Here is a 12,272-nt window from a genome sequence, read left to right as displayed (position 1 = left end):
TGGTCCCTGTGCACCACACATTAACAGCTCTTTCTTGAATCAAGTAAGGTATCTTAGGGGAAGGATTTTGAAATATATATGGACTGCACATATGGAAGATAATGATAAAGTTTGGGGGGGTTTGTTTTAGTTATTTCTGCTGTAGTCAAAGGCACACTTGAAAACATGGCTTGAACACTTGTGAGAGTGAGAAACTAAATTTTGAATTTTATTTAATTTTAATGAAATTTAAATGGACACATGTAGTTATTGGCTACCATATCAGAAAGCACAGCTCTAAAACATTAAAGTTTTATTTATTATTATCTTCTAAGACTGTTTGTAAACACTGCATATAATCAACCTAATAATACAGGCTCCTCTAGAGGAGATAAGAACTAATGACACCTAGATTAAGGTTTAGCCATGGTAAAGGACTCCAGGTGGGGGAAACAGCATGATTGCGTCATAACGTTACCTCAGCTTTTCTCTTCCTCCTCCACATGATGAAGTCCTCTAATTGTCTCTTCTAACTCACCTATTGCCCCTTTTGGAAAGCAATCTCAGAATCCTTCCTGACAACTAACCTTTCTCTTGTCATAGAACACACCACAGTCTGACACATTATAATTGCTTGTATTTATGTCAATCTCCCCCCTAGACCTTGAATACCTCTAGAGAAGTAGTCTTCATATTTATATCCTCTAGTATTGATTTCTTGTGGGGCTCTAAATAAATTTGATTGAATAACATAAACTCCCTTCTCTTTAAGAACTTGCTAGAATGTGGAAGGAGATGTTGAAATAAATCTTTGTTATTCTACTTGACCTACCAAAATGCAATGAAATAATGAATAACAAGTTTTTTGTAGGTTGAAATGAAGAAAAACAAAGCAGACATCCAAATAAACATTTTGTATATTCTGACAAAATTTAGTCTGTGCTAATTTTAAAGACAGCTACTGGAATAAAAATTAGTAAAAACAGCAAAATAAGCCAGAGAAAAATAAATTCCATATAATTACAATTATATGTGGAATTTAAAAATAATATAAATGAAAAGACAACAAACAGAAACCCACATAGATACAAAGAACAGACTTTTGGTTGCCAGAGGGGAAGGGGGTTGGGGCATTGGTGAAAAGTGAAGGCATTAAGAAGTACAAATTGGTAGTTACAAAATAGTTACAGGGATGTAATGTACAGCACAGAAAGTATAGTCAATAATACTGTAATAACTATGTATAATGCCAGGTGGGTACTGGAAATATTGGAGGGACACTTTCTAAAGTATATGATTGTCTAACCACTATGCTGTATACCTGAAACTAATACAAAATTATATGGAATGTAAATTGTAACGGAAAAAAAAATAACAAAATAACACAAAGAAAAAACCCACACAAATACAGTAAAACAGGGGTAATGTAATGGTGGCCCTGGCCAGATAGTTCAGTTGGTTAGAGCATGATTCTGATATGCTAAGTTTGCAGGTTTGATCCCAGGTCAGGGCACATGCCACAATCAATTAATGAATGCATCAATAAGTGGGAGAACAAAATCAATGCTTTTTTTCTCTACTTTCCTCTCTCTAAAAATCAACAAATAAAAAAATTAAAAATGATAAATACAGTCACTCTGTGGGATCACTCTGTGTAAATAAATCCTCTGTCAATATGACTGTGTCCATCTAAGATACATGAACTATTACCAGCTCCATTTATAGCATGGGCAATCACTAATCTGAGCCTGTTTCATCCTCTTTAAAATGCAGAGCTTGGGTGGATTTTAGTAGTGTTTTCTAAAGGGTCTTTTTCCATATGGCTTCCTAAAATGTTAATACTAAAGAGTAATTTTTGGAAGCTCTGAGTTAAATAAAGTTCAGCAGATTTCTGTAAAATAAGACTTCCCAGAATCTTTCATAGGCTAGTGTACAATTAGCTCATTAGAGGGGCCCATCATATATGTCTTTCTCAAATCTATCTGAAACAGGAAGTCTGTGCTTCATTTATACATACAGGCTGGGGCAGAAGTAGGTTTATAGTCATACATATGCAAATCACATTTTCTTCTTTGATTATTATTTAATAATTGTCATATTATTTTATATAAGAACAGCTGTAAACCTACTTTTGCCCCACACTGTAGTTATAATTTATGACAATAGGCATAAAATAAAATGAATAGGTGTTATCAAATAGGATAACCAACTATAGATTACCTCTGGGAATACCTCTATAAGAGCAGAAGTGTGACATGAAGGCTGAAAAATCACCTATAGGGAGGCGACATACAGAAATAGAAGCAGTATGCACAGATGCTTGAATCATGAAAAAAATTACTTGGCTCATTTATTTTAGGTGCCGACAGATCACAGTGCATTGAGCCTATGAAGAAAGGGAGAGAGTCTGAAAAAGCAAAGTGCCAGAGGTAACAAGGGCACTCTAAGATAGTGTGGCCATGCTTACAGCTAATCAATGGAGTGCTCATTCATTGAAAAAGCCTTGATGAGAGAGAAAAAGGTCAGCTGAATTAAACACTGTGTTTAATGACATGATTGATTTTTTCCATCTGTCATAAGTATGCCCTGTCATGACAAACCTGTAAAAACAGTTCATAGTCTGGTACTAAATGACTCCAGGAGCTTGAACTTAATTATGAGTGAAATGGAAAGCCACGGAGGACCTTTAAGCAGAAAATGATATTAACTCTGCAAAAATTGACTGCAAACGTGATAAAAACCAGAGATGAAGTTCTCTACCCATTGCTTACATTTGCATATCTAAAATGTAATTATAGCCAATTCTATTGCCAAGTCTGACTCCATACTTAGGTCCTGTGAGGAAGGAAAGGGAAGAGAGGATTCTTCTTTTGGCAATTTAATGCCCCCACACATTTTTTAAAGCACATATACACAATGTTCAAAATCCCCACTTAAATAGGTCTTTTTTTCATCCTTTCCTTTCATTTTTGTCCTATTTCTTCCGTTCAATCCCAAAGTGGAGTGAACAGAAGTTTAGGCAGACTATCTCCTCTTTTTCCTGTCCTTTCTACATTCAAATTATTTTGAAAAATGAAATTTATTTGTTCCGTTTCTTTTGACACACTCTTGGAGCTTGGAAAGTTGTTTTTTTCTTCTGTGTGGCCATTCTACAGTACTTCCCAATATCCTGGAAGTTAAGTAAGAATGTCCAAGAGCCATGCTGCTTTCTCTTGAGGGCTGCAAGATGTTGCTCCCTGAGGGAGAACAGCTCATTTAGAACTGTGTGCAGTGCCACCTCGTGACAAAGGAAGTAATTGTTTTTAGTGAACAGAGCATCTGCACATTGCACTCTGATGCTTTGTGTAACCCACACCAAAATTTAGAGATTTCATGAAGTCAGCAGCAATAAGGGACAGGTATGGGTATCTTAGTGGTTTCATACTGATTTTCCCATGAAGTTTTGAAACAATAACCTTTGAATTATTCAATTTTTAAGAATCTACTCCAAAAAGTTATATCCTGTTTATACTAAAAATAGTTTAGATTAATGCAAAAGCAACCCAGAGGTTACATGACCAGCTTAAATAGCTTAAATATTTAGTATCTCCCCAGGGTAAAAGTTTCTAGGTATTGGATCATAATTATCTTATGTTGGAGGGAGTGCAAGTGATGACACTTTTCCACTTTTCCAAAAGCTTCACCAGCAGGCTAAGAAATTCCATCTTAATTTTCAGAACATGATTCATAGTTGGCACACAATTATTTTCAACACAACATACACATTACGTTAAGGAAACAGGGGTCTTGCATATATGCAATTGAACACGAAGTTCTGATTTGGTTGTTACTACAGCCCTTGCTCCATTTAGCACTTTTGTCTGGAAAACATTCAGGAAGTATAGAAAAGTTTTGAATTTTATTGAAGAAAAATATTTTCTTTTAAAATGGTGGAAAACAATTCCCTGTTAAGTATTATTGAATGCATACATTGCATGAAACAGTATTCTGTGTTCTGCTATTTTAGTCAGAAAGTTCTCAAATTCTGATATAAAGTCCAGCTTGCAAAAAGTGGATGGAACAGTGCAGCATTCTGGCTCAGTCTTTTAGTGAGTAGACTCGAAGAGGAAAAGAGACTTCAGCTTATTCAAAACAATGACGTGGCAGCAGAGAACCATCAAAATGTTTCTCTTTTTTTTTCCTTTACCAATAGGTAGAATGAATCCCTGATTAAATAAATTATATAATGGACAATCTAATAAACAATTACATGTTATAATTTTATAGATACATTTTTACTAACGAATGTCTTAATAGTCTGAAACTCCAAAGGAGACAGACACCACAGGAAACTTCAGGAATAATACAAGCTTTTAAAAGGGAATTTAGATGTTAACATCAAGAAAAGATGTAAATTAATGTATATCTACAGAATCATTCCCTTGAGTTTCTTGTACATTATTACTTTTTCTAGACTCAGAAAATAAATGATAAATGTATTTAAAAATGTCTTAATCTCTGCTCTTACTCTATTTGAGGAATGGAATTTTCCTGTACAAATAAATGTGGGCTTTGCTATAGGAATTGAATAAAAGAGATCATTTTTTCTAAAGAACTGCTTACTTATGAAGTCTTTTGATAATTCAGACATCTGGACAGCTGTGTTTACTTTGTACTTAGTTTAACTACTTGCATTCAGATTGTCTATAAAAATTCAAAATGTAAAGCATGGCTATTCAATTTCATCTTTAAACAATTTAATGTTTTAATGAATCAGCTCATTTAGATACATGAATAAGACCTAGGCTTAATTTCCAGGATTGCTGCAGGCACTGGCTAGTTCCTGGGGAAGGAGAAAGATCAAAACAGTGTCCATGATTTTAACCAGGCTGCTGAAAGCTACTCTCATGGCGGCAAGTTACTTCAGAGAAGAATGGAAGTATCAAACCAATGCGGAAAATCTACAGAAATTTGAAACCAAAATTCTTTTTTGTTACCACTTCTACATGATGTAAGTTTTAAATAGTGAAACATGGACCCCCAAAAAGCCTTTGCCTAAAAGCAAGGTCAGAAGAGAGCTTGCTTCCCCTCTCTGTTCTCACCATATAAGGACACAAGGAGCAGATGGCACTTACCAGAACTCCAGGGTGCTGGCACCCTGATCTCAGACTCTCAGCCTCCAGTGCTGCAAGAAATACATTTATGCTGTGTGTAAGCCACTTGGTCTATGGTAATTTGTTAGAGCAGTCTGAAAGGACCAATACAATACCCAACTGATTTTACTAAAATCAACAACACCCCCCCTCAACATTTCATCTTTAACTGCAAGGAGTGTTGTAAGCACTCTAAATGAATTCACAATAGAGTGCCGTGGGACTTAGAAACCAAGATAAACTGAGTGTTTCCCCTACATCTAGCATGCTTTCTCTTTCCTCCAAGGCTTTCTCCAAGATCTCTCCTCTGAAACAGCTCCCAAAGCCCCTCATTTCCTTCAGGTGATCTAGTTCTACATTATTTTAGACATCAGCACAATTAATACTCCCAATTGTAATGGGCTGTAGACTCAGAGGCCCTAGAACCCCCACAAACCTATCTTGGGGGCTGGGAAAAGCAGCAGCACAGGGTTGAGAGTTATTTTGCCTATCAATAACAGCAAACTAGTCTCCTAGCCTGTGGGGGGTCAGGAAGGTATGCATGACTTTAACCCACAATGTAGCTGGCAGGCAGCTCACCTGGGTTACAGTGCCTGCACGAAAGCTAGGCTATGGTTTGCTCCACACCTCGGGGCCATGCCTGCCATGACTGGCCAGACTAACAATGGCTGCCAAGGAAGGCAGAGAATGTGGGAGTGCTAGTACATGTAGCCAATTGTGGGAGGAGTCAGAAATGGGGTTATGGAAGATATTCTAGGCTGGGATTTAAACTGAAAAGTAAGCTGCCACAGGGACAGGGGACAATGTGACTCCATGTGAGAAGAAAAGGGATGAAAGGACTCATGCTGGTGGGCCATGAGGAGGTGCCACATGGTTTTGGATTAAGAACTGGAGACCCCAGTGACACAGCTGATGGTGCTGGGAATTGTGGCAGGCCTGCTAGGTGAACACGGATTACTGAGAGGAACCAGGAATCTAGCTAAGCCACGGGCTTCTCTTTCTTTTCCTGAGACATGGTACCTCTGATTGGCCCAGTGTGGCAAGGGGTGGCAGGACTCTCTTTGTGTTTTGGGTGTATCTTTTTTTCTAAAGGGAGTGGGGTTTAATGGTAGAATTTTGCCATTACTCTAAACCTGTATAACTTTTGAATAAAGTATTCCTTTCCTTTTTACCAAACTCGGGCATTTAGAGCCACAGTTCCTAACAACGGTGGCATGCAAAGCACCATAGTGAAAAAAGACCCTGGGGCAGGGGGCTTGGTGGCAGTATCTTGGTTCCCAAAGTGGTTGTTTCTGTGACAAAATGATATCCTTGACCCACTTCAAACAAACAAAACATGAAGAAGAAAAAGAAGGAGGAGGGAGGGGGAGAGGTGGAGGAGGGGGAGCAGAAGGAGGAAAAGGTGAAGCAGAAGAATAAAAGAAGAAAAAAGTGGTTCTGGCACCCCTTTTATGCACATGCTAAGTAAAGCCTACAGGCATGCCTTGGTGATATTGTGAGTTTAATCCCAGACACTGCAAGAAAGTGAGCTGTAATTTTTTTTTTGCTGGCAAAGTATCTTGTGGTCAATTTGTAGAGAACCCAACACCTGTGAAGTGCAATAAATACTGCTATTCACTACAGCAAAACACATATCACATGTGTCCCATTACACTTAAAGAGGCATGGGCTCTGTCCCTTTTACTCTTTAATACCGATAGCCAACCTTACCTAACCTAAGTCCCCATTTGAAAATGTCAAAAGTGGAAATAGGTTGAAACTGCTGCAACACTGACCAAAAACTAAAACCTTAATCAATACAATGGTTGGTTTGGTTATCCGTCAACTCCATTCAGCTGTTATTGCCAGACTAAGGCTGACGTGAGTGGAATGCTTATGCACTAGCATACTTTTACTTACTCATTTATTCTTATCTTCATCGTTACTTAGTGCTGAGTTTTCTGTGCCAGGCACTGTGCTGACTGCAGGATATATGATATTGAACAAAAACATAGGCCCCGGATTGTGGAAATAGTGCAAGAGCCATTTTGCTATTGTGTATCCACTTTACCTGAGTTTGACAAAGTCCAGGTAAGACTAGGAAAAGGGTTCAGAACCGGTAAAGACTAGAGAGCAGGCTGTCAGATTTTTGTTACTGTTTAAACACATGAGAAGGAGTACTATGAAGTTAGAATCAAACCCCCTTCTAAAGCTTTAGAAAAACTGAGAATAAGAAATCATAGTTATAACAAATAAAGGGTGAAAAACAGAATAACATTTCTATAAATAGTGAAAACACATCAAAAGACATACCCACAAACTGAACAAAATGAGCTCAAAGATATTTAAAAAATGATTTAAAAAAGTACAAGAGCTCTGGCTGGTGCAGCTCAGTGGATTGAGCTCAGGCTGCGAACCAAAGTGTTGCAGGTTCGATTCCCAGTCAGGGTACATGCCTGGGTTGCAGGCCAGGTCCCCCAGCAGCCACACATTGATGTCTCCCTCCCTCTCTCTCTCTCTCTCTCTCTCTCTCTCTCTATCTCCCTCCCTTCCCTCTCTAAAAAGAAATAAAATCTTTTAAAAAAGTACCAAAAAATGCATTAATAACATTTTTTAAGGAACTAAAAAAATCAGTTGATAAAGCTCAGGAATGGCAGACATTTAGAAAATTCAAATATTAAAACTAAAACAATATGAAAAATAAAAATGACCAAACAATAAATATTACCTTCCCAAAAGGCAAAGATGGTAAAATTTAAATTAAAAAAGAATAAAGAACAAATTAAAAGCAATGAAAATTAACATGTGTGTGTTTGTGCAGTTGTGTGTGTGTGGGCATAACAAAAAACATCCAGTTTAGGAAAAATAGAAATACCTGAAAACAAAAACAAAAGGAATAAAACCAAATTAATATTAAAAACTATAATTCATGAAAACATTTCTGTGTTTTAAAAGTCTTTGAAAGTAAATGAAAGAGTGCACTGCACAGTTGAGAACATTAATTTATGGTGAAAACAACAAGATGGTGTATAAAATTAGTGACATTAAAAAATCTTTTAGACATCAAAGGAGCCCTTTGGGTCTTACAAACACAGAAAATGAATCACAAAGGAACTAAAATAGCTTTCTGTCAGACTTTTCAACAGAAGAAATTGGAATAATATGTTTAAGATACTAAAGGAAAGAAAATGTGGACAAGAGATTTTATATCAAGCAAAACTGATTTTTGATTATAAAGAGCACATATAGACTTATTATCATACAAGAACACAAGGGATATATGTTTTAAGAACCCTCATGAGGCATGTACTAGAGAAAAGTCTTCAGCAGTTAAAACAATTAGAGAGCCATCTACACTGGTGATGTGCATCAAACATACCATTAATTATAGAACAAAGACAAAATGAGCATTAAAAAAGAATATATAATGGTTACATGATTTGAAAATATAGACATAGTACAACTACTTTTAATGGTTAGAGAAAAGGCAAGATATTTTATTTAATTTAAAATGTTTAACTGTTTTCAAGACGTTTATTAGTGGCAGTATTATTAAAACTGCCATTCTGAAATAGTGGTGTGTATAATATGTTGTAAAGCAATGAGTAATTATAGGAAACTCTAATTCCTTTCATCATATGTTTCCCTGACAACCATAATTCCTGGTTTGATGAATGGAAATGATGCTGATAGCTTGGCGGCAGATCTCCAGCCCCTGGGCAAGATGGCAACAGGAGGAAGCATTGCACTGAGCACATGCAAGGCTAGTGAAAACTGGAGGTGTGGAAAGCCCTCCTACACTCTCCCAGTACTTGATTGACTGTGGGGCCAGAGAAGGCAGACACATGTGTCGTAGAGGTCAGGATGGCAGCAGGGGGAGAGACTGTACCAGAGAAATCTGCCAGGCTAGCCTGCAGAAAAAAAGGGATTAGTGGGAGGTACTGACCCTCCCAGAGCATGGGGAAGTTTGGGCTGAGAAAGCACTTGGTCTGGGGACCATGGAAACTAGTATAAACCCAGAGGAAGGAAGGGGTGCACTTTTGCTCACTTTACAAACTTACTGGCTGGTACATTTTCTGAACCTTCTGGTCCTGGAAGCCACTCAGCCATTGGCCACACTGGTCCTACATGTGGGTTCTAGGGAGGAAACTTGAGGCCTGACAGAAGCTGCCTGGATGACCATTCAGTGACCACCTGTGGTTCCCAAGGAATAGCATTTTAAAGGGGAGAAGGAATTCTGTGGATACTGCCTTTGGTTTCTGACTGGCTGTGGGCAGCTGGGGTTTCCTCTGGGTTTATGGAACAGGATGGGCTTTGAGACAAGAGTCTGCCATTCTCCCAGATTGTGCAGTGTTTGAATAAAGGCCTCTTTCCTTTCTCACCAAACTCTACCTCGGGAACTTGGCTCTGGTGAGGGTGGGCAGCTGAACCTCAACTTTGGTTTGGTTACAGAGATACATACAAAATATTGAAGTTATATAAAAATCTTAGAGTTCTGAATTTGAATTAAAGTATTGGTGTAAATGCATGAGTTTTGTTATGTGTAATATTATACACATGTGTGTATAATACCCCCAGATTCCTATATTGGTTATTCAACCAAACATTAATCCAGATATTGCTAAGAAGGGATTTGCAGGTATCATTAAAGTCCCAAAGATATGGAGAGTATTCTGATTGGCTGACCTAGACACATGAGTACTTTAAAAGCACAGAGGTTTCTTCTGCAGATTGTAAAGGAGGTCAAGGTTCAAAGCACAAGGGAGACATATATCAAATCATCTCATTGTACACTTTAAATACCTAAAATCATCATTTGTCATCAATAAATCTCTAAAAGCAAGCAAGCAAGCAAACAAACAAAATACCCCACAAAACACAAGGGAGATTTGGGATGTCATTCTTAGCTTGAATATGGAAAATTGATCATGTGGAAAAAACGAGGGCTCCAGGGCCTGAGAGTGACCACCAGCAAGAACTTGGGGACCTCAGTCCTACAGCTTGAAGGGAACTGGATCTGTCAACAACTTAAATAAGCTTGAAAGCAGATTCTTTCTTAAGTCTCCAGATAATAATGCAGCTCACATGATATTTTGATTTCAGTTTTGCAAAACTCTAAGCAAAAAACCCAGCCATGTAGTGCTGGGCTTTTGAACTACAAAACTGTGAGAGAATAAACATGGATGATATTTTAAGACTTGAAATTTGTGGAAATTTATTACTCAGCAATTAGAAAACTAGTACAAGCTTGGAATATTTTGTTATGCTAGAGAGCAGGGAAGCCATCATACTGCTAGGGTGATGTCAGAAAGACTCAAGACCCAGTTTCAAGAAACCTCCCTGGCCAAAGCTGGGGCAACTTGAGCTTTGAACATGACTCAACATGGATACTGGTCACTCTCACCATCTGGCTACTTGTGCATGTCAAAGAAGTCAGAAGTATCATTGGAAAGAAAGGATAATTGGTTAAGAAGATGTGTGAGGAGAGTGGTGCATGTATCAACATCTCAGAAGGGAATTGTCCTGAGAGAATTATCACTTTGGCTGGACCCACTAATTGCTGTCTTTAAAGCCTTTTCTATGATCATTGACAAACTGGAAGAGGACACCAGCAGCTCTATGACCAATAGCACAGCTTCCAGTAGACCTCCAGTCACCCTGAGGCTGGTGATCCCTGCTAGTCAGTGTGGCTCTCTCATTGGGAAAGGTGGTTGCAAGATCAAGGAAATACAAGAGAACAGGGACTCAGGTCCAGGTGGCAGGGGATATGCTCCCCAACTCAACTGAGCAGGCCATCACTATTGCTGGCGTTTGCAATCTATCATTGAGTGTGTGAGACAGATCTGTGTGGTTATGTTGGAGTTCCCCTCGAAGGACACTATCCAGTACTGGCCCAAGCCTTCTAGTTCTCCACCCATCTTTGCAGGTGGTCAGGACAGGTATAGAACAGGCAGTAACAATGCGAGTATTCCCCACACCACCCCGTCCGTGTGCCTGAAACCTGACCTGGAGGGACCACCTTTAGAGGCCTATGCCACTCAAGGGCAGTATGCCATTCTACAGCCAGATTTGACCAAGCTGCACCAGTTGGTAATTCAACAGTCTCATTTTCCCATGACCCATGGCAACACTGGATTCAGTGCAGGTTTGGATGCACCTGCTCGGACTACTTCTCATAAACTCATTATTCCAAATTGTTTGATTGCCTGCAGAATCAGGTGTCAAGGGACCAAAATCAATGTGATGTCTGGGGTGCAGATCAAAACTACGAACCTGTGGAAGGATCTACTGATAGGCAGGCTACTATCACTGGATCTCTGGCCAGTGTTAGCCTGGCTCAATATCTAATCAATGTCAGACTTTCCTGGGAGGCAGGTGGCATGGGGAGCAGCTAGGACAGTGCAGATTCATCCTTAATCCTTTTCTGCTGTTCACCACGACCCATGATCCGGCTGTGTAGTTTCTGAACAGTCAGTGATTCCATGTTTTAAATAGTTTGCAAATTTTCAGTTCCTACACACACACGATAGTAATAACAATAATAATAATAATAATAATAGAAGTAGATAACCTAGACAATATGATCATCGTAATATAAAATAACTGATTATATATGTAGAAAATAGAAAAAGTTTGTTCTGAAAACTTAGTAAATAAAAGAGAAAACCTAGCAGGCTGTCTCCTCTCCATAATTGAACTCTAAGTAAAGAATAGATGAGTCCTGGCTGGCGTAGCTCAGTGGATTGAGCGCGGGCTGGGAACCAAAGTGTCCCAGGTTCGATTCCCAGCCAGGGTACATGCCTGGGTTGCAGGCCATAACCCCCAGCAACCGCATATTGATGTTTCTCTCTCTCTCTATCTCCCTCCCTTCCCTCTCTAAAAAATAAATAAATAAAATATAAAAAAAAAGAATAGATGAAGGAAGTTTCATGTATTCTACAGAGGGTTTTCCAGCTAATAAATTACAAGGAAATAACAGGATTACAATAGAACCATTGTGTTACCTCTTAATTGATCTACACATCGAGCATCAACAGTTGCTGTAATGGAAAGGGGAACAACTAAACATAGCATTCCTGATGAGAAAATGTAATAATACCACCTGTGGCCTTGTCAAAGAGGTAGAGTCTGAATCTAGTCAAGTCTTCAAATGCAGCTGCCGGTTATAAGGATATACAAAGC

General features: G+C 38.6%; 1 pseudogene; it reads left to right on the top strand.

Moving 5' to 3' along the window:
* Positions 1-11,514, top strand: part of LOC114508020 — a 90,454-nt pseudogene extending 78,940 nt beyond the window's left edge.
* Positions 11,515-12,272: the final 758 nt, after the last annotated feature.

This window comes from Phyllostomus discolor, chromosome 10, assembly GCF_004126475.2.
Source record: "Phyllostomus discolor isolate MPI-MPIP mPhyDis1 chromosome 10, mPhyDis1.pri.v3, whole genome shotgun sequence".
Classification (NCBI taxonomy): domain Eukaryota; kingdom Metazoa; phylum Chordata; class Mammalia; order Chiroptera; family Phyllostomidae; genus Phyllostomus; species Phyllostomus discolor.
The sequence above is the reverse complement of the archived record's forward strand: the minus strand, read 5'-3'. Positions and strand labels throughout refer to the sequence as shown.